Source organism: Lutra lutra, chromosome 1 (assembly GCF_902655055.1).
Source record: "Lutra lutra chromosome 1, mLutLut1.2, whole genome shotgun sequence".
In the NCBI taxonomy this organism is placed as follows: Eukaryota; Metazoa; Chordata; class Mammalia; order Carnivora; family Mustelidae; genus Lutra; species Lutra lutra.
This window is the reverse complement of record NC_062278.1, coordinates 188901055-188919814: the sequence shown is the minus strand read 5'-3', so window position 1 is coordinate 188919814 and position 18760 is coordinate 188901055.

The window sequence follows — 18760 nt, the reverse complement described above, 5'->3', positions numbered from 1 at the left end:
AGTTTCATAGGTACTTTGGGAATGTTTGCTGACTGGAGAAAGTCATGTTCCCTGAAACATAATATATATATCAACAACAGCCTAACTCAGTGCATTTGCTGTGGGAGGCAGCCTTTCTATTGCCTTCCCCTCTGACCATACTCTATTGCATCAAGTCCCACTGATGATTTTTAAATAACTTTCTTCACATCCACTGTCATGCCTATCATTTCTCATCTGAACGATTCTAGCAGATGCTTAGTGTCCACATATATCCACCCTCATTTCCATCTAATTCAGCCTCAACATGGAAGCTCAATCTAAGAACAGTTACGCTCTGCTTAAAACTCAATGGAATACTACCTTATTTTGAGTACAAATTAAGCTGTTAGTCTAAAGAGTCCACTCATAATCCAGAGGCCCTTGAAAACTCTCTCATCTCATCTGTGACATCCCTATACCTTTTTCATGCCACGTACTTTGCTCTCTTCTCAGATGAGATAACACTCTCTTGCCACAGGGCTTTTGCATGGACAGGCTCCTCCTCTTTATTCCCCTTTCTTCCATTTGTCTAGGTCAAAACTCTTTCTGTGTTCACAGTTATTTCCTGGCTCTCTAAACTGTTCTCTCACACCAACCTCAGAGTACATTTATACATTCATAATCAAGTAATGGATTATCTGTTTCATTGTTTAATGCCTGTCTTCCTGCTGCTTCTACTCACCCACGTATATCTTAGTACCCAGCACAAGTGTCCTCCAAGCAGCAGGTATTCTATAAGAACTTGCTGAATGAATGTATGACATTACAGTATCTTAGGTTTGGAAAGGACCTTAGAAATTTAATTAATTGAATCTTCTGTTCAAAACAACATTCTCAATAATTTTGGGGGATTTATAAGGCGCTGGCTTTGTCCCTTGGGTTCAGCAATCTAAAGCAGCCCAATTTTATTTAATTGTTGAACGCTTACAGGAACCTTGGGTGAAGAATGCTGATCACAACCCCTGAATATGTTCAGGCTTATGCAACTGTGGATATCTCCCCAGTGGCCAGTGATTTTTTTTTCTCCCCCCTGTCTTCCACTTCTCATAATTTTCCAATTTTTCTATAATGGCCATGTGTCACTCCTATGACGAGTAAAAGTTCTACAAAGTCATCTTGAAGTTACATATTGCTTTTCCTTCCAAACACGATGATGTCATTAAAATATTATATGATGTTTAATTACGAAATATTTCAGGCATTAAAAAAAAGAGTGAAAATAAAATTGCATCCACCCTTCAAGCCTGGTCCTTTTAAAATGCCTGGTTTGGGGTTTATTCTTCTGCAATAAAGGAGAAGTTATATTCAGTTCCATTTTACAGATGGATTCATAAACCGAGAGAGTGTAGATAAGTCTTCATGATGGTAGAGTTGGAAAAGGAAGCAACTGGGATCATGTTCAACTTAACTGCAGAACCCAGAATGTATCATCCTGTCCTCTCCCAGACTCTGTGATACACAAAGAGTATCTCTAATCTTCCTGTTACAGTGTTGCTAAAAAGTGGTGAAAATTCAAGTCCTCCTAAGGGCATAAATTGGGCATAAATTGACCTTGAATGGAGAGCAACCTCTTCTCTCGAGATAGCATCAAATACAGTGATTTGCTGGAAGGAATCCACTGTTACTTCTAACTCACGAATGTAAAACATGAAACAGGCAGAGCGCATGGCTTTCTCTGGACATCAAGATGACCTTTCAAGTAGGCGACCTGCAGACCAGTTAGACCTTTGCAGCTTTCTGGGTGTTTAGTTGTATATAGAAGGAAAATTTCAACCTTAAATTTTAAATTTCTGATTTTAACATTACCGTAAGTGAACTAAAGGACAGAAGGAATAATCTTCATTGCAGATCTATTCGCTCTCTTTCTCTAATCTTTTTCTCCTTATCAAGGGGCTAGGGCAGGTTTCTAAGAGGCTAGATGGGATATCTTGCAACCGTGTCTGAGGTGTGGAGAAGTCAAGACAACCTCTCAGAGTATAAGAGAAACTTGTTGATAAGTGGTAAGTATGATTATTTTCAACTGTACAATTTCTCCCCATTGCGACTGTATGAACTCTAGCTAAACACACTACTGCCACCTATTGGAAAAACATATTTTAATAAAAATAAAGTTGCAGGCTTAAAGTCTGCAATATTGGAAAAATGTCTCCCTGGATGGCAATGTCCTGTCAGAGGAAAACAAAGTTAAGCCAGCTCGCTGAAGGCAACTTACGTGAGCTCTAGGCATTTTGTCTGGGTGGGGGGAAAGGGTTTCATTTTTCAACCTGATAGCAAAGAAAATACTAAATAATAATGAACTAGGAAACCAACAAGACCATAGTTCAAGGATGCGCTTTTCTGCCAGTTGTCTCATGGGCACTTCCAATGGGGTCTGACTGAGTTCTGTGGGATAGGCATGGAGAGCCCTTCCCCTGGGCTAGAGGGGCTTTCTTTTTTGAGCTCTGTTATGGAAGGACCCAGATACCTGGAGAAGAAGCAGGAATGACCATATCTACCTTCTTAACAGAAAGGAAGAAGCACTCTTGTCCCCCTCTTCCCTTGTTGCCATCAAGAGCACAATTTATGTGGTTACGGATTATAAACTGTTCCTTTTTACTGTTCTCCCTACTGCCCTGTCCCACCAAAATACATTTAACACAGCAGCATGAAATTGGTACAAACATCCTGCAGGGCAAAAATGGTACAAAGAAGATAAGTAACAAATAGGACAAGTTTATGTATGATCTATTGTGTGTAACTTTGAAGAAGAAGGGGTGCCTGTGTGGCTCAGTCGGTTAAGTGTTTAACTCTTGGTTTTGGCTCAGGTTGCGATCTCAGGGTGGTGAGATCGAGCCCTGAGTGGGGCTCCATGCTCAGTAGGAAGTCTACTTGAAATTCTATCCCTCTCCTTCTGCCCCTCCCCCCAATAGATAAATAAATAAATCTTTTTTTTTTTTTAAGATTTTATTTATTTATTTGACAGAGAGAAATCACAAGTAGGCAGAGAGGCAGGCAGAGAGAGAGGAGGAAGCAGGCTCCCTGCTGAGCAGAAAGCCCAATGTGGGGCTCGAACCCAGGACCTGGGATCATGACCTGAGCCGAAGGCAGCGGCTTAACCCACTGAGCCACCCAGGCGCCCAATAAATAAATAAATCTTTAAAAAAATTCTGAAGAAGAGGAAAAGGATGAAGAGGAAGAAGAGGAGGAGGAGCAAAGGGAAGAGGAGAAGGAGAAGAAATGAAGAAATAATTCTGGCAAATGGCATAAACATTTCCCTGAAATAAAAAACAAAATGATTAAAATGAAAACCTAGGCATCAAAGTTACCTTTAGGGTCAAGAGGGTTGGGAAGGATAATTTTGCTTTCCAGTTCATGCTTCCGTGCTTTCAAATTTTTCTGATTATGTACCTAATTATTTTTGTTAATTAAAGAGAAAGCAGCTAATCAGTGCTGGGAAAAGTCCAGATCGAGCTTGTTCTTTGAGGAGAGTAGTGCCTAGAAGGGGCCAAGGGGACTTTTGGGAGGCTGGTGATGTTTCTCTTGATCTGGGTGCTGGTATCAGTAACAGGTATGTTGGCTATTAAAACCAGTCAAGCTATAAATTTCTCACCTATGCACATTCCTCCCTGTGTTCTCAGTTAGAATAAAAGTTTCAAAAATGGTATCAGGTATGAATTGGTGGGTAGTAAGATTTTAGACCATTTCTTTTCATTTCCCTGTATTAAAACAAAGGAATGAATGTTATACAAGTCAGTGAAAGTAAATCAATTTTGATATATTTTCTTTCCAAACGTGTGTTTCAAATACACCTGTCGCCACATTGTTGCGGTCAACAGAGTTAGAAATAACTCAGTATCATCTCTGCTGAAAGTTTGCTTCTCACAGATAGGAGCTCTTCTGGGAAAGTCTGGGAGAGAAAGCCTTGCAGGTGTAGTGTGGTCTTGGAAGTCCTGGCAGGGAGATGTGGTGGGGCCCTCTGCCCGCATGCCCAGTTTTTCAATAACCAATGTAAAAGCTTCTGCGTTTGTGTTCAGTGGCCGGCGGGTCCAGTATCCACACTCCAAATCAGACCAACTCCTCTCTCTCTCCCTGCAATCGCCCCCTGTCTGTAAGAACCCATCAGTTACCTGTTTACCAGTGATCATCTGATGGGCTTGTAGATATCCTGGCAGGTAAGTTTTCAAACAGTTATGCCTGTCATGCCCTTTATTTGGAAGAGCCACAGTACACCCCTGCAGCTGGCTGAGCATGGTGTGCTTCCTATCAGCCTCTGATAAGGCTGAGCAGTGCTGAAGACCCAGGTAAGGTTACCAGGGAACCACCTACGTGATAAACTTCACACTGTCAACCTCCCACCCATTTTTTTTTTCTTTTGCATTCATAGTATTATTACTGGTGCTAAATATACAGGTCAGTACTTTCATCTTGCTCCACTCAGATGGCTGATAAAGTTTGTGTGAAACTCTAAGGGCTTTTTCTAATTTCCACCCCCCACCCCCCCACACCCCCACACCCACCCCTCCACCCCCCGCTGCCCAAAAAAAAGCAGTATTAGGGGCTGGATGCTTTGCTTTTGGAAGTTTCCACTGCTATTTTCCTGGAAAACCCAACTGATTAAATTCTAACATGTTCTTATTGCCGGCAATGGGTATTCCAAAGTGGATTATAGATTTTACTTATCTGAAAATCTGGGGCAGAATTGGAAAAAAAAAAAATCTAGAATTAAAAAAAAAAATCTATTTCTTGGCATGATCTCCTAATTTTTCACTCACAAACTATGTGGAAAACGGACTTTATTTCAATAACAGTTAAGATTAGGGGTAGTAATTCTAATGGGGTCATTAGGGAACTGCTATTTGTCAGATACATGACGTACCGTTCTGAATGCATTAGAGCATTCATTTTTTTTTATTTTTAATTTTTTTTAAAGAAACAGACCATGCATGCTAGGGGGGAGGGGCAGAAGGAGAGGGAGAGAGAGAGAGGGTCTGAAGCAGGCTCCATGCCCAGTGTGGAGCCCAACATGGGGCTCAATCTCATGATGCTGAGATCCTGATCCCTGAGCCCAAATCAAGAGTCAGACACCCCATATTAGAGTATTTAATTTCCACTACATATCATCCTTACCACGCAGGAAAGTAAGCCCAGACACATGGGATGACCCGCCTGTCTCACGCAGGTGGCATGAAAGTGGGTGAGGCAGGGTCTGACCTCAGATTTTTTCTTTTTGCTGAGTGCCTGCTTGCTTTCTTCATGCGCTGTACTGATACACTGTCATTGCCCTTGTCACTTGGAATATTTGTAGCTAAACAACCTTTGGCTAACTGTTGGCTTATGAGGTACATACGTGTGGGAAACACAGCAATTAGCCCCTTCATAGCCAGCTCCAGGAGGGCGTCAGTGTAGGTAGGAGATGAAATCTTTGAACTAGTTCAAGGAACCCTGCTGGGTCTTCGTAATGGTTGTGCCAATTCAGATGCTCATGGGCAGAGTGAGAAGAAGAGGTTCTTACACGACTGAGGTTGCCGGTCTTCGTGGTGGTGGTAGCGGGGTGATTTCATAGACCACAGACCTATCGGCTGAGCTTGGACGAGCTGGCTCAAGCCATGTCAGTCATGCTCAGGAAACCATATGGGGACGGAATTCCATTTCTTAGGGTGTTGGGGAGGCAGTGCTGGTGTGGGGGTGGGGGTCTGCTTTATTTGCTTGCCAAATCTCCAATCTAAAAGCACACATTTCAGATCCCACTATCTCCTCCAGGGATTAAATGGTACATAGACCAGAGCTGGATATCTAAGGTGAACAGAAGTGAATTAATCTAGAAATGATGTATTTTTAGGGTTGTGGTTATTCTTGATAGAGGCTGGCTATCTCACCTACCCACAAATGAAAAGGAGAAATGGGAAAACAAATACTTATTCCACTTAATCAATTCTTGGGGAATGGGACCTGTGTATGTACACATTTTGCAGTATTTTCGTCTTCGCTTGGCTTGGCACCCAACCCGGCAGCGGTATGAACGTTAAGGTCAAGTGGTAATTTGGCTCCAGACGTTGCCATAGGAATACCACTGCCCACAGAAAGAGGACAGTTTTGAACACAGGATTCCCACATGCAAAAGGTCATACGAGGCGGACTTTACAAAGTTTACATAACAAAGAGCAATTCTGTTAACGAAAATGATGAATTCCCGTCAGCACACATCAGACAGGACTATTACAACACAATATTGTCTGGGTTCACACTGCCTAGTAAGGGTTTTTCACACATTCCATTTCCAATCACTCTTTTGACAAAGCCAGAGATTTTTGTTTTGTTTTGTTGAGGGGGTGGTGAGCAGACATTAATTTCCAGAGGAATCCATGAATGGGGTCTGAGGAGGCTGCCGTCTTAAGTGGGAGATGTGTCACACTGATGTTGTGGCAGGAAAAAGACAACAAGCCTTCTGAGGATGGAGGCCTTCCAGGGAGCAGGGCTTGATGAAAAGTGTCCCGGTCGTACAAAGGCAGGATTGTCCTCCTCCTCAGAGACAATGGGGTATTTAAAAGGCTCCCAGCACCAGAATTTTAACTCACTCCTTTAAGGCATTTTCAAGTTGTATGTCTCACAGATGACAGGAACAGTGAGTAGAAAAAGCCTGCTTTATAAACCCTCTTGCAATCACGGAGGCGGCCTTCTTTTAAAGACGCCATTTGCTTGCAAGTATGGTCATTCCTGAAAGTCCTAATGATTTAATGAGCTCGTTTTCTGCTACTTGGGAAGCCATGGCAGGGAGATGGAGGAAGAGGCTTGAACTCCCAGATGGAAAGGTCTGGATTTGGATACCGATTCTGCCCATTGTCTGGGTGACCTGAAGTGTTCCTCACCTGTCAGGAATGACAGCTGTCCCTGAGCCTATTTCTCGGGGTTGCGGTGAAAAAACAAAGGCAATGATGTAGGCAAAGGTAACCTATTAGGAAGAGTTTCAGAAACAGAAATGATCATTATTACCTAATACTCCTATAGGGACAATTCTGTCCCTTGGAAGATGATTTTGGGGAGAAGGGTTTCAATAGGTAAGTGAGGGCCTTTTGCCTTTGACGAAGCCCCTTCTTAGGCTGCTGAATGTCTTCAGCCTCTGGGTTATTTGGTTAAATTACATGTTCTGAAGTTGATTGCAGTTAATAGAATAAATCTAGTGAATAAATTTGGTGAATCTTTGGGCTGGGGGTGGGGGGGACCTCATTTTCCAAAGCTGGTATGACACACACTGATGTGCTTTCTTTTTTTGTTCCTCTTGGGCTGACTGAGTCAAAGCGCATTGTGAAGTTGAAGTATGACTTTCTGCACACCCAGGAAATGCACGGGCCTTCACGCCGAGGACCTCACGACTCCGTTGCACAGTTACATTTCTAAAGCTGGAAGAAAAATGCCACGTTGACATTTAGAAGCTGTAGTTTCTCTTTAGATGCCAGGATACATGTGGCCAGTTATACGGCAAGCCAAAAAAAAAAAAAAAATGGCACACTCAATGTGGGAGCATGTTTCATGCATGTTGTATGGATTTGCACTCGTAGAGCTTCTGGGGTGGGGGGTAAGAATGGGCACCAAGGTGGAGAAGGTGCTAACCATTCATTATTTAGAAGCTCTTCAAGAATTGTTTTTTTTCTCTCCTTCTCTTTCTTTGGCCAGTCCTCTTCAAGAATCAAGTGGAAATGATACATCGGACCCTGAGCTTATTTCTGGCAGAAATGCACTACCCTCACGGGGCACCATCCATGGGAAAGGAGGAAGTTTTCTATTTGGGATTTCTACAGTGAATTATGGAAGATGGCTGGGAAAGGTTTAAATAATTGTTCAGTGTCCTTACTGTAGCAGAAATGACTTTGGGGAGTCCCCCTTGCTCAGTATTAGGAAGGGAAATTGCCTCCAAGGTGTGAAAGGCAGATGCTCCCCTTTCTAGGATGGTTTGCAGGCATTTAAGGCCGTCTTCCTTATGAAGCTATGAGAGCACTCCAGTGTTCAGAAAGGCAGTATGAGAAAACATTTTGTCTGGGAAGTTTTCAGACCCCTAGAACTGACTTGTGGGCTGAGAGGTTGTTTGGGTTTCGAAATTGGTAGATGTTTGTGTCCACACTGAGCCAGTGCTGGAGGACTAGCTCCCAGCATGGATAATGGCTGACCACGTGAATGGTGGAGGTTTTGCTGTAAATGGTCAGCTTTCTGACATGTCCCTTTAACGTGCACTACCATCCACCTGGTATCGCCTATGGGGGGGCTTGACTCCTCAGGTCAATGCTCCCCCTTGTGGTCATTTGGGGCATGTGCTCCCAGACAGCATGTGGGGAGTGGGAGCGAGGGGTTAAGAACACACCATCTGGAGATACATATAGGTCCCTCCCAAACTGAAGAACCGGCTGGTGACAGTCCAGTTACATGCCTGTTCCAAAGAGTCCGTATGGCCTAGTACTTTCACTTTGAGTTTTGTGAGATAACTCTCACCCTGGCTGTTTTAAATTCTCTGGCTTTCTTAACCAGAATTCTCCCCACCTCACAAATACATTTTACTGGTTACTTCTCTTGTTTAGGGTGAGCCCAGCCTGACTGATGATGGGGTGAGGTTTGCAGCTGGCCTTAGGCTAGCTGAACAGCTGGACATGTGTCTCCTGAAAACAAGCTACAATGTCCCCAAACTTAACTTCTTTGTTTCTTCAAATGCCGTCTTACTTCCCAATGTATTTTAGATGGTTCCTGTGTGTAGCTTAAGACCGTGGATTATCCCGATGCGAAAGGCACGCATCTCATGTGTATTTCATCACAGAAGCAGCTTCCTTTGAAAGTGGAATCAATGATCAAATCTACCATTTATGGATCAGTTCCTGCAAGTCCTCATTCCGTTTGACCTTAAGCTGTGCTGGCCAGTTCTCCTAACAGTTGTTCTAAGCAGGACTAAGACCATACTAGATGAAAGAGAAAGCATGTGTTTGGTCTACGACCTTGACTACGAACTGTTTTGATGTGATGATATGGATTGACCCTGACTGATATTTGTTTGACCACTGTCACAGATATTGCTCCAAATCAGAAGAAAATAATTTACCTGGGGAAAATACCCCATGAGATTAAGTCAACACTTTGGGAACCACATTATAACTAGGGGTTTTTTGGGGATTCACATAGTAACAAGTCCCAGGTAACCAACATGTAATACCTATATCTCTATTTATATCTATACATTCATTTCAATTGAATCCAAATCATTACTAAGTGCCTACTGTGTGTAGGAGAAGTCTAAGAACCTTGGCCAACATTGTTTCTTATTCTACATAGCAAAACTCGAACAAGTTCCAATCAATATTTGTTTTCCCGTTCATTAAACATGGAAAGTTCTTTCAGCATGTCATGCAATCACACCTTAGTATTTGTCCTTCACTGGGTTTTACAAAATGTTTCAGACACAGACTATCAAAGAATGAGTACTATACAAATGTCTCCCTCTGATACCAGGACTCAGTGGCGACTTGAGTGGCTCCAAGTCCTGGGAAAGTTTCCATTGCTTCCCCAGTGCCCTCCCCCAGCTCCACAGCAGGAACTTGGAGGAGAGCCATAGACCAAGACCAAGGTGACCATCTTTGCCCTTTCAACAGAAGTCCTTGGACAGCCCTTGTGCTGGCAGGTTACAGGCAGGAGCCTTATGACCATCCATTGTCATAAAGCTCCACTGTCCTCTAGCCCAATCTGTACTATGGCTGGGGAAGGGGGGACCAGGTTCCACTGCTAATACAGCTCTGTGCCACCAGTGCAGCCCCAGTCCTGGGCCTCCCATTTTTTTCCTGTCCTTTCCATTGATCTAAATCATCCTCATCTTTAAGATTTCTGCATGAAATGTGTCCTCACCTCTGAGCTTTTGCAGAAAAGCTCTTCTATCTGGAATTTCACCCTCTCCCTATACTACACTGGGACCTTCTGCTCTGACAGGCAACTGATTGATTCCTAAGATTAAAAAAAAAACCCATCACTTCCTCTAGAGGATGCCCTTTCTGATCCTCTGAGACTGAGTTAGATACCCTTCCTGTCTGCATTCTCCTACCGTTCTGTACTGACGGCAATTCCACCATTTCTCACCATCTTGTGTAATCACTTAAGATCCCCAGCATATTGGTGGCTCCATGAGGACAGGGACCTCCACCATGCCATGGTTGCATTTTCTGGTGTCGAGTGGCACAGTACCTGGGACTCCCTAACTGTATTGTGAATGGATAAATTAATGAGCACGTAGGTGTTCACTCTTCACCAAGTGAGGGCAGAAGAAAAAAAGCTAGTGAAAGATGGAGGTCCAGTCTGGACAGGTGGAGAACTTGTAGAAAAGGAAATAGGTCTGTGAAGTCTAGACCCCAGCTAAGCCTTCTTCTGGGACTATTCTTTGAACGTTGGCATGTTTCCTCTTCAAATTCTAAGGATTTGGAATTTCTAGAGTGGCTTACAATGGAGCCTTGAGGAATTTAGGAAGGAAAAGGCTTAGAGGACCCCATGAGCCATTTCTCTCTGGATCTGCTGGAGAAGTCCTCCCAGGAGAGACCTGAGCGGGGGTGGGGGACATTCTCAGAGGCTTCCCTGGGCACAGGTGAGAGTAGGGGGCTTTCACCCGCAGGTGCGCATGGCTGATGCCTACTTTTTAAAAAATCCCCATGGATGACTGCTAAGTATAGGTGCTTGTTCCAGCTCACTACCGTGATGCAGCTCACTCAGGAAAGGAAAGAGAAAGATATTCTGGTGCTCACATAACCGTGGAGTTCCAAGGATGGGTATCTGAGTCTTAGCAGAACCCCAGACTTTTAGGGTTTGCCTCTTGGGACCAGCTGGCCAACAACATAGTCTCAATCAGTTTTTCTGGCAGAATTCTGGCTTTGGGGTTGGAGGCTGGTGTATTTTCTGCTCCTGGAGCAGGTGTCTTGCTCTAGAGATCAATGAGTTGGGGCTTTGATGTCTCCAGAGGAATAAAACTCTTGTCCCTGTGGTAGACTCATTAGCAGTGGCTAAGCCGTACACCACGATGGTTTTCTCACAGCCCAGAGCGATGGAAATGCCAGGCCTATGGGAGGAGCTGCTGAAAGAGGACTGCAACTTAGGACTACTGTTTTAGAAAAAAACCACAATTGTTCCTCCCCAAGTGATTTCCCACATATCACTTAGGGCATCAGTTTCCTCATCCGTAAAAGGACAGGCTTGAGTGAAATCACCTTCCAAATCCATCTTCTAAAATTCTTAGATTTTATCATCAGCGTCCCTGGTTTGTCTCTCAGAATATTTTCTCTAAAATGCTCATTTCCCAACCTGTGTGGACATGCCAAGATGTCCCACACGAGAGGGTCGTGAAAAGCCCAAACTAAGGGGCTACTGGGGTCTTGTCATCTTAGAGTCAACTTCCTGTTTTACTGACACGAACGACTCAACCTCTGGCCCTCACCTGTGCATAAGGCACCTTCAGCTTCCCCCAAAGCCCTCCCCACAAGCATGCAATGGCAGACGTCCCTGTCCCCAAGCCCTAGTCTTTGCTCTGCTGAGCAGGGAGCTCTTGTCTTCCCTCCAGACCCTGTGAAGAGTCTGCCCCACTCCTCAGGGAGCCAGGTTCGCAACCTGTTTTGACACAGAATTTTTTTTTTTTTTAAAGATTTTATTTATTTATTTGACAGAGAGAGAGAGTGCACACAAGCAGGGGGAGCAGGAAAGGGAGAAGGAGGGGCTCTATCCCAGGACCCTGAGATTATGACCTGAGCCAAAGACAGATGCTTAACCAATTGAGCCACCCAGGGACCTGTGCCACATAATTCCCTGCCGAGAGCTGCACTGAACCGTCAGTGCACCAAAGTTGTGCTAAAGCCTGGCGTAAGGAGAGAAAAATGACGTTTTCTTATTTGTGATGCTCTGTTAATCTAAGGGAGGTCCCAAGCAGGGATTCTCAATTTGAACTCAAATTTAAGGAACTGGCACTTTCTGTATTTACTCCCAGCCCCGCCCCCTCATGCTTGGAAGTGCAGTAAGAAGGCTCCCCCTCAGATGTCCCTGCAGGAAAGGTCACATGCTTGACCCAGAGTCTTCCCGTCTCTCTGATGACTGGGTTTTTTCCTTTGTTATGCTACTTTCCTTTTTAATTTGAGTCCTTTTGGAGGAAGCTAAAAAGCCCATTCAAAGAAAATGCGGGAGCTCCACTGTGAGTTTGACAGTCAGGCCCCGCCTTATTTGGATGCCAAGAATGGACAAGAGTGTGACCAACCCTCGAGAAAGAGCCTGGTTGTATAAAGACTCTGGAAATTCTCATAGCTTCATGGTCTTTTCTGCTCTGGATTTGTATTTCTTTATCCTGGTTTTCTGATAAACCTCCTATTCCCACGTGCCTGGGTGGCTCAGTCAGTTAAGCCTCTGCCTTCTGCTCAGGTCATGATCCCAGAGTCCTGGGATCAAGTCCCACACTGGGCTCTATGCTCAGTGAGGAGCCTGCTTCTCCCTATCCCTCTGCCTGCCACTCCTCCTGCTTGTGCTCTCTCTCTGTCAAATAAATAAATAAAATCTAAAAAAAAACTTAAAAAAAAATCCCCTAATCCTCACAGTGACTTCCCTTCAATGATTGATGGACCAAGAACTCATTTTATTCGTTTGGCCACAGGCCCCTGCTGGGTGCCCTCTTAAGATATTCTGAATCTTAGGAGAATATCTTAACATTGCTACTGTCCTAGAGCAAGAGGAGTGAGTGTCTGGAATATGGCCCCATGCTTCAGGAGGCTTGCCCGTCCTGGAAGGAGAGCCTAAGGAAGGGGGAACTGAGAGGATTTTGAAGTGTCAGCCACAGAGATGCTCTGCTCTGAGGAGACTTCCCATGGGATCCTTACTGAGCTTTCTGCCTAAGTCTCTCCTCCAACAAGTGTTTGCCAAGTGCCCATTGTCCCCTTATGGACTGCACTATTGTTCTAGGCATCAGCGATGGTGATGAATAAGATATGCTAACAGACAGTGAGGTACACGGGTGGGGGAAGATATTGCTGTTGGACTTCAGAGCACTTCCATCACTTAAGGAGGAACAGGATTTTACACTGAAATGTTGAAAGATTACCAATAGGAGGTATTTTCCAGTCATTCCAGTCCCATAAATATGGGGCTTTGGAAACCATCGCCCTGGGCGATCCTATCGAATAGCAAGCACATCAGACAGAAATCTCTGGGGTAGGAGGCAGATGAGATACCATCTTTTAGGGAAGGAGCCTGGGAAACCACCTTCCATGGGGATCCTTAAGGAAAGAGTAGTGTCAGGCAGGAATCAAGGTTCTGACACCTTGCTCTGCTTACATCAGGCTGTGCTGCTGAAAAGCAGGGTAGGGGCTCTGCACTTCTTATGGCCAGTGGAATGGGGGTGTCCTAGAGTTTCCTGCCACGGATGACCCATAGCCTGGCTGTAGAAGATGAAGGTGAAGGGTAGATTGATCCAACGGACAGGTACAGAGAAGAGATTTAACCCCATTGCACTGACTCCGTAGACACATTCAGGATTCTCCTGGCAACCTCCAAGTGTGCCTGCTCCGAAGAAAGGCTCAAGAAGTGATATAAGGGATTGAGAGGAAGGGGAGCAGAAGGCTCTGGGGACATATAAGCTTGAAAAATGCTTTGCTGATCAAAGTCAACTGAGTTTCTTTCCCACAGGACTCCTCAGAGCCTTTAATGTGAATGACGTGCGCTCTCTGAAGCATGGGGTGGGGGGGTGTGCAGGCAAGGGAGCCTGGAGTGATTTGCAAACATATTTGGGAAAATGGAACCCTTCCCTAGAGGCACATCACATGGGACCAGTGTTCTTGGAAAACGCTTTGGAAAACACTGGCTGAGCAGTACACTGTCATCAGGCCCCAGCTATCATCCCGAGCAAAATTAAGGGTGATTTTTGCCTTTTCTCTCCTTTCAAGGCCGTGGCTTGTATTTTATTTTGAAGAAACTGATCCTCGTCAGCATTTCATATTTTTGAAACTGCCACGCAACCCATTAGAGAAGTGATCTAAGTCAAGCACGATGAAAATTTTAAAAAATGAAATAAAATGAATAATTTTCCCCTCAGTCCCTTATATTGCAAAAATCCATGTTCCTATTAGGCTTAATCGGGGTTACATAAAACCTGAATTTTGTTTTTGTTATCAGCGTTTAAAAAATATTTACCATTTTTATCGTGGGGAATTTTTTTCAAGTTAGCTAGATATGAAGATCGCTATGTCTGTGTATATTTATAACTATGCATTCCTCTTTGTGTTTCAATCATGTTTATGTACTAAAATTCATAAGACAAACAAAAAAATCCCCAAAGACACTTTAAAAAGAAACATGCAGACAAATCAATCTATTTAAAATATAAAGATGGTTTTATGATCTTTAGACCATATTTTAAAAAATCTATTATTAAAGATTTGGTAAGATTGCATCAGTTTTAAAACCACCTAGATGGCTGGTTAAAGCTATCATTTCCTGGACCTCCGAGCCCCAGAGATCTGATTCAGTGGGTCTGGGGAAAGCCTTGCAAACCTGCACCTTTAACAAGTACCCCCTCCCCCGTATAGTTCAGATGGCTGGGCATTACCAGGACAGAAATAGGTTGGAGGGTAAGAAACAACATAGGTTGCCGAGCCTTCCGATATGATGCATTTGACTACCTGCAAATTTTAAGTGACCAATATAATTTTGGGAAAAATTTTTGTATTTGTATTTATTTATTAAAGATTTTATTTATTTATGAGAGAGACAGAGTGATCATGAGCTGGGGGGAGGTGCAGAGGGAGAGGGAGAAGCGAGAAGCAGACTCCCTGCTGAGCACAGAGCCCGAGGCAGGGCTCGATCCCAGAACCCTGAGATCATGACCTGAGCTGAAGGCAGAAGCTTAACCAACTGGGCCACCCAGGTGCCCCTCGGGGGGAAAACAAAATTAAATATTCTTCATTTATAAAGTGTTTCTAGGCAGCTTGGGTATTCTGAAGGGCATTACAGAATAAGCAGATAGGGTGGGAGAAATAGTTTGACCCTGGGTTTCTCTATTATTCTTCCTATGGTGATGGTTGATGTGTTTCTTGGGTCCCAAGTTTATCTGCTTGGGAGCAGAAGAGATGGGTCAATATTGGCAGTTTCTGGAACATTTTACATCTGCTTCATGTGCTGAGTTTTAGGATATATAATGTTACAAAGCATTTTCCTCCATAAACACAGTTAATAGGGCATTTAGATTGGCCCTTCAGACAGATTAGGTAGGTTTTTGTCTTAGCCTTTGATGAAAGCCAGCAAGAGCACAAGGGGCACAGTTTTAAAAATATCATCCTAATAAAAGTTTCTGGGATTAGCTCCGACTCTGCCGGCAGCCATGAGAAAGTTGACGAGTCGCTGGCGCCTTACCAGCTATCAACAGCAGTTACTCTGCTGTGCCAGGACAAGGAAAGAGCAGTCCCTTTACCTCCAGAATAAGAATGGTTGCTGCTGCCTTGTAGGAAGGCATCAACACCATCAACCAAGAAAGGACATCCTTGCAAGAACCTCTGTGGTTTTTCACTCTCCAGAGTGAATCCTAGGTTCCCTCAATTGAAAAAAAAAAAAAAAAGGTTATAAAAGCAGCTTCGTTCTCCCCAGTTATACACCTTTGCTTTTCTTTGCGTCTGATGATAATGTGAGAAGGAAGGTGGGAGCAGAAGCAGAGAAGAGCTTAACAGATAGAAGGTGGAAAACTAGGACTTTGTTGCCAGTGCTCCCCACACGAATGCCTACACATGCCAAGTAGGGACTTCGTTTCACGTGTCAGCCATGCAGCCTGGCAAAGTATTTTGAAAGCAGGATAACCGAGGGAAGATTTGTGTTTTCCCAGCATTACCATTTTCCTTCTCCGATACTGTAATCTTTGTGGTGATTGTTCAGAAAACCAATCTACTTTGGAAATTACATCCCCCCACCCCCCACTCCTGTCTTTGCCTTAGGGAAGTGTTATCTCAGATTATTTTGATCAACTCTTCCACCAAGCCACAGTCTCAAGACGTGGAAACAACCACTTTGCACATACTGTGATAGAAAATTTAAGTCTGAACAAGCAGAAAAATGTGGTTAAGCATCTGAAGACATATTTAAATTTCCGTGAACTGACTAGCTACATTGTTTGAATTCTTTAGCCACTGTTTATGTATTCTCTTAATTGAAACTATTGTGAAATAGTTGAAGATTCACATGTGGTTGTAAGAAGTACAAAAATACCAGTTCTGTGTGCGCTTTATCCAATTTCCTCCAATGTTAACATTTTACAAGAATCTAGTGCAATATGACAACCAGGACAGCGACATAGATACAATCCACCAATTATATGTAGATTTCTGTGGTTTCACCTGGCTCCATTGTGTCTCTGTGTATGTATTTAGTTCTATACAGTTTTGTCACCTGTTTATGACTCCAGGGCACTCAAGACACTGAACAGGTCCTGCACCACAAGCATCCATGAAGTTGCTCCCTTGTAACTACACTCACCTTCCTCGGGTGGTTATAATCCCTCCCCCTTCCACAGCCACCATGAACACATTCTCAGTTCTTAAAGTTTCGTCATTTCAGCAATTTTACATATATGGAAACATCTGTGTATAATCTTTGGGAATTTTTTTTTTCCCCACTTAGCGTAACTCCTTGGAGATTCACCCAAGCTGTTGCTGTATCAGCAATTGGTTCCTTTTCACTCCTGAGTAGTATTCCCTGGTGTGGATGGACTACAGGTTGCTTCCCCATCCATCTGCTGAAGGACACTGGGCTGTTTCCAGTTTGGAGCTATCATGAATACAGCTGCCATAAACTTGCACGTACAGGGGTGTGTGTGTGTGTGTGTGTGTGTGTGTGTGTGTGTGAAGGTAAGTGTCTTAGTTTGGTTGGGCTGCTCTTACAAAGCATTATACTCTGGGTGGTTTGCAAACAAGAGAAAGCTATCTCAAGGTTTCGGAGTCTGAAAGTCAGAGTTCTGAGTGTCAGCAGGATGTCAGGAAATCAGGTTATACGAAGGGCCCTCTCTTGGGTTGCAGAGTGCCATCTTCTCTATGAGTCCTCATAGGATGGAAAGAAGGGAGAACGGAAAAGAAGGCAAACGCTAATCCCCCCTCACCCATCCAGGGCTCTAGTCCTAATTACTTCCCAAAGACTCTGCCCCTTAATACCTTCACATTAGGGAGCAGAGTTTCAACATATGGCTTTTGGGGGCACACATTCAGTCCACAATAAATTTTCATTTCTCTGGGATTAATGCCGAACAGTTCAATTTCTGGGCCACATGGTAACTGCCTGTTCAGTTATATAGGGAACTGCCAAATTGTTTATCAGAGTGAGTAGTGTGTTTCCACTAGCAATGTGTGTGTGATCCTGTTGCTACGCATGCACACCAGCATTTGGTGTTACTGTAATTTTTTATATTAGCCACTCTTTTTCCCTTTGAGTTTAAACAAAGAAATAGAAGTTTCATCATCCTAAATATACCTTCAACTGTTCCCCTCTCTTTATTCCTGAACCCTTGGTAATCACTCATCTGTTCACTGTCTCTATAATTTTGCTTTTTCCAGAATTTCATATAAGTGGAATTATACAGCCCACAGCTTTTCCAAATTGGCTTCTTTCATTTAACAATATGCACTTAAGATTCATCCATATCTTTAAAAAAAAAAAATAAAGATTTTATTTATTTGAGAGAGAGAGAGAGTGCTTAAGGGCATGAGTTGGGGGAGGGGCAGAGGGAGAGGGACAAGCAGGTACCCCACTGAGTGGATGCAGGGCTCAATCCCTAGACCCTGAGCCACCCATGGAACCCCCAGATTCATCTATATCTCCTTGTGGCTTGGTAGCTCATTTTTATTGTTGCTGTATAATATTCCATTCTATAGAGGTGGTACAAATTGTTTATCCATTTACCTATTATTGGTTGCTTCCAACTTTTGGTAATTATGAATAAATCTGGGTAAACATTCACATACAGTTTTTTTATGTGGGCCAAGTTCCTAAATCAGTGGGATATATACCTAGGAACGTGATTGTTTGATTGTATGGTAAGGCCATGTTTAGTTTTGTAAACAAATTGCCAAAATGTCTTCCAAAATGGCTATTCCATTTTGCATTCTCTCCAGCAATGAATAAGAGCTCCTGTGGCGGGACGCCTGGGTGGCTCAGTTGGTTGGGCGGCTGCCTTCGGCTCAGGTCATGATCCCAGCGTTCTGGGATCGAGTCCCACATCGGGCTCCTTGCTCAGCGGGGAGCCTGCTTCTCCTTCTGCCTCTGCCTACCACTCTGTCTGTGCTCATGCTCTCTCTCTAACAAATAAATAAATAAAATCTTTAAAAAAAAAAAAAAAGAGCTCCTGTGGCTCCACATCCTCGATGGAAGTTACTGTCAGTTTTGGATTATAGCCATTCTCACAGGGGCGAAGTGGTATTTCATTGTTTCAATGTGCAATTTCCTCATGACAGATGATGTCAAGCATCTTTTTGTACACTTACTTGCCATGTATATCCTCTCCTTGGCGAGGCGTCCATTCAGATCTTTTGCCTATTTCTTAACCAGCTTGTTTGTTTCTTATTGTTGAGTTTTAAGAGTGGCTTGTGTACTTTGGATATAAGTCTTTTCTCAGATATGTGTTTGGCAAATATTTTTCCCTGATGGGGGCTTGTCTTTCACAGATCAAGAGTTTTAAATTTAAATAAACTTAGCAATTTTTCTTTCAAATATCTATGCTTTTCAATGTTTTTTTTTACTACTG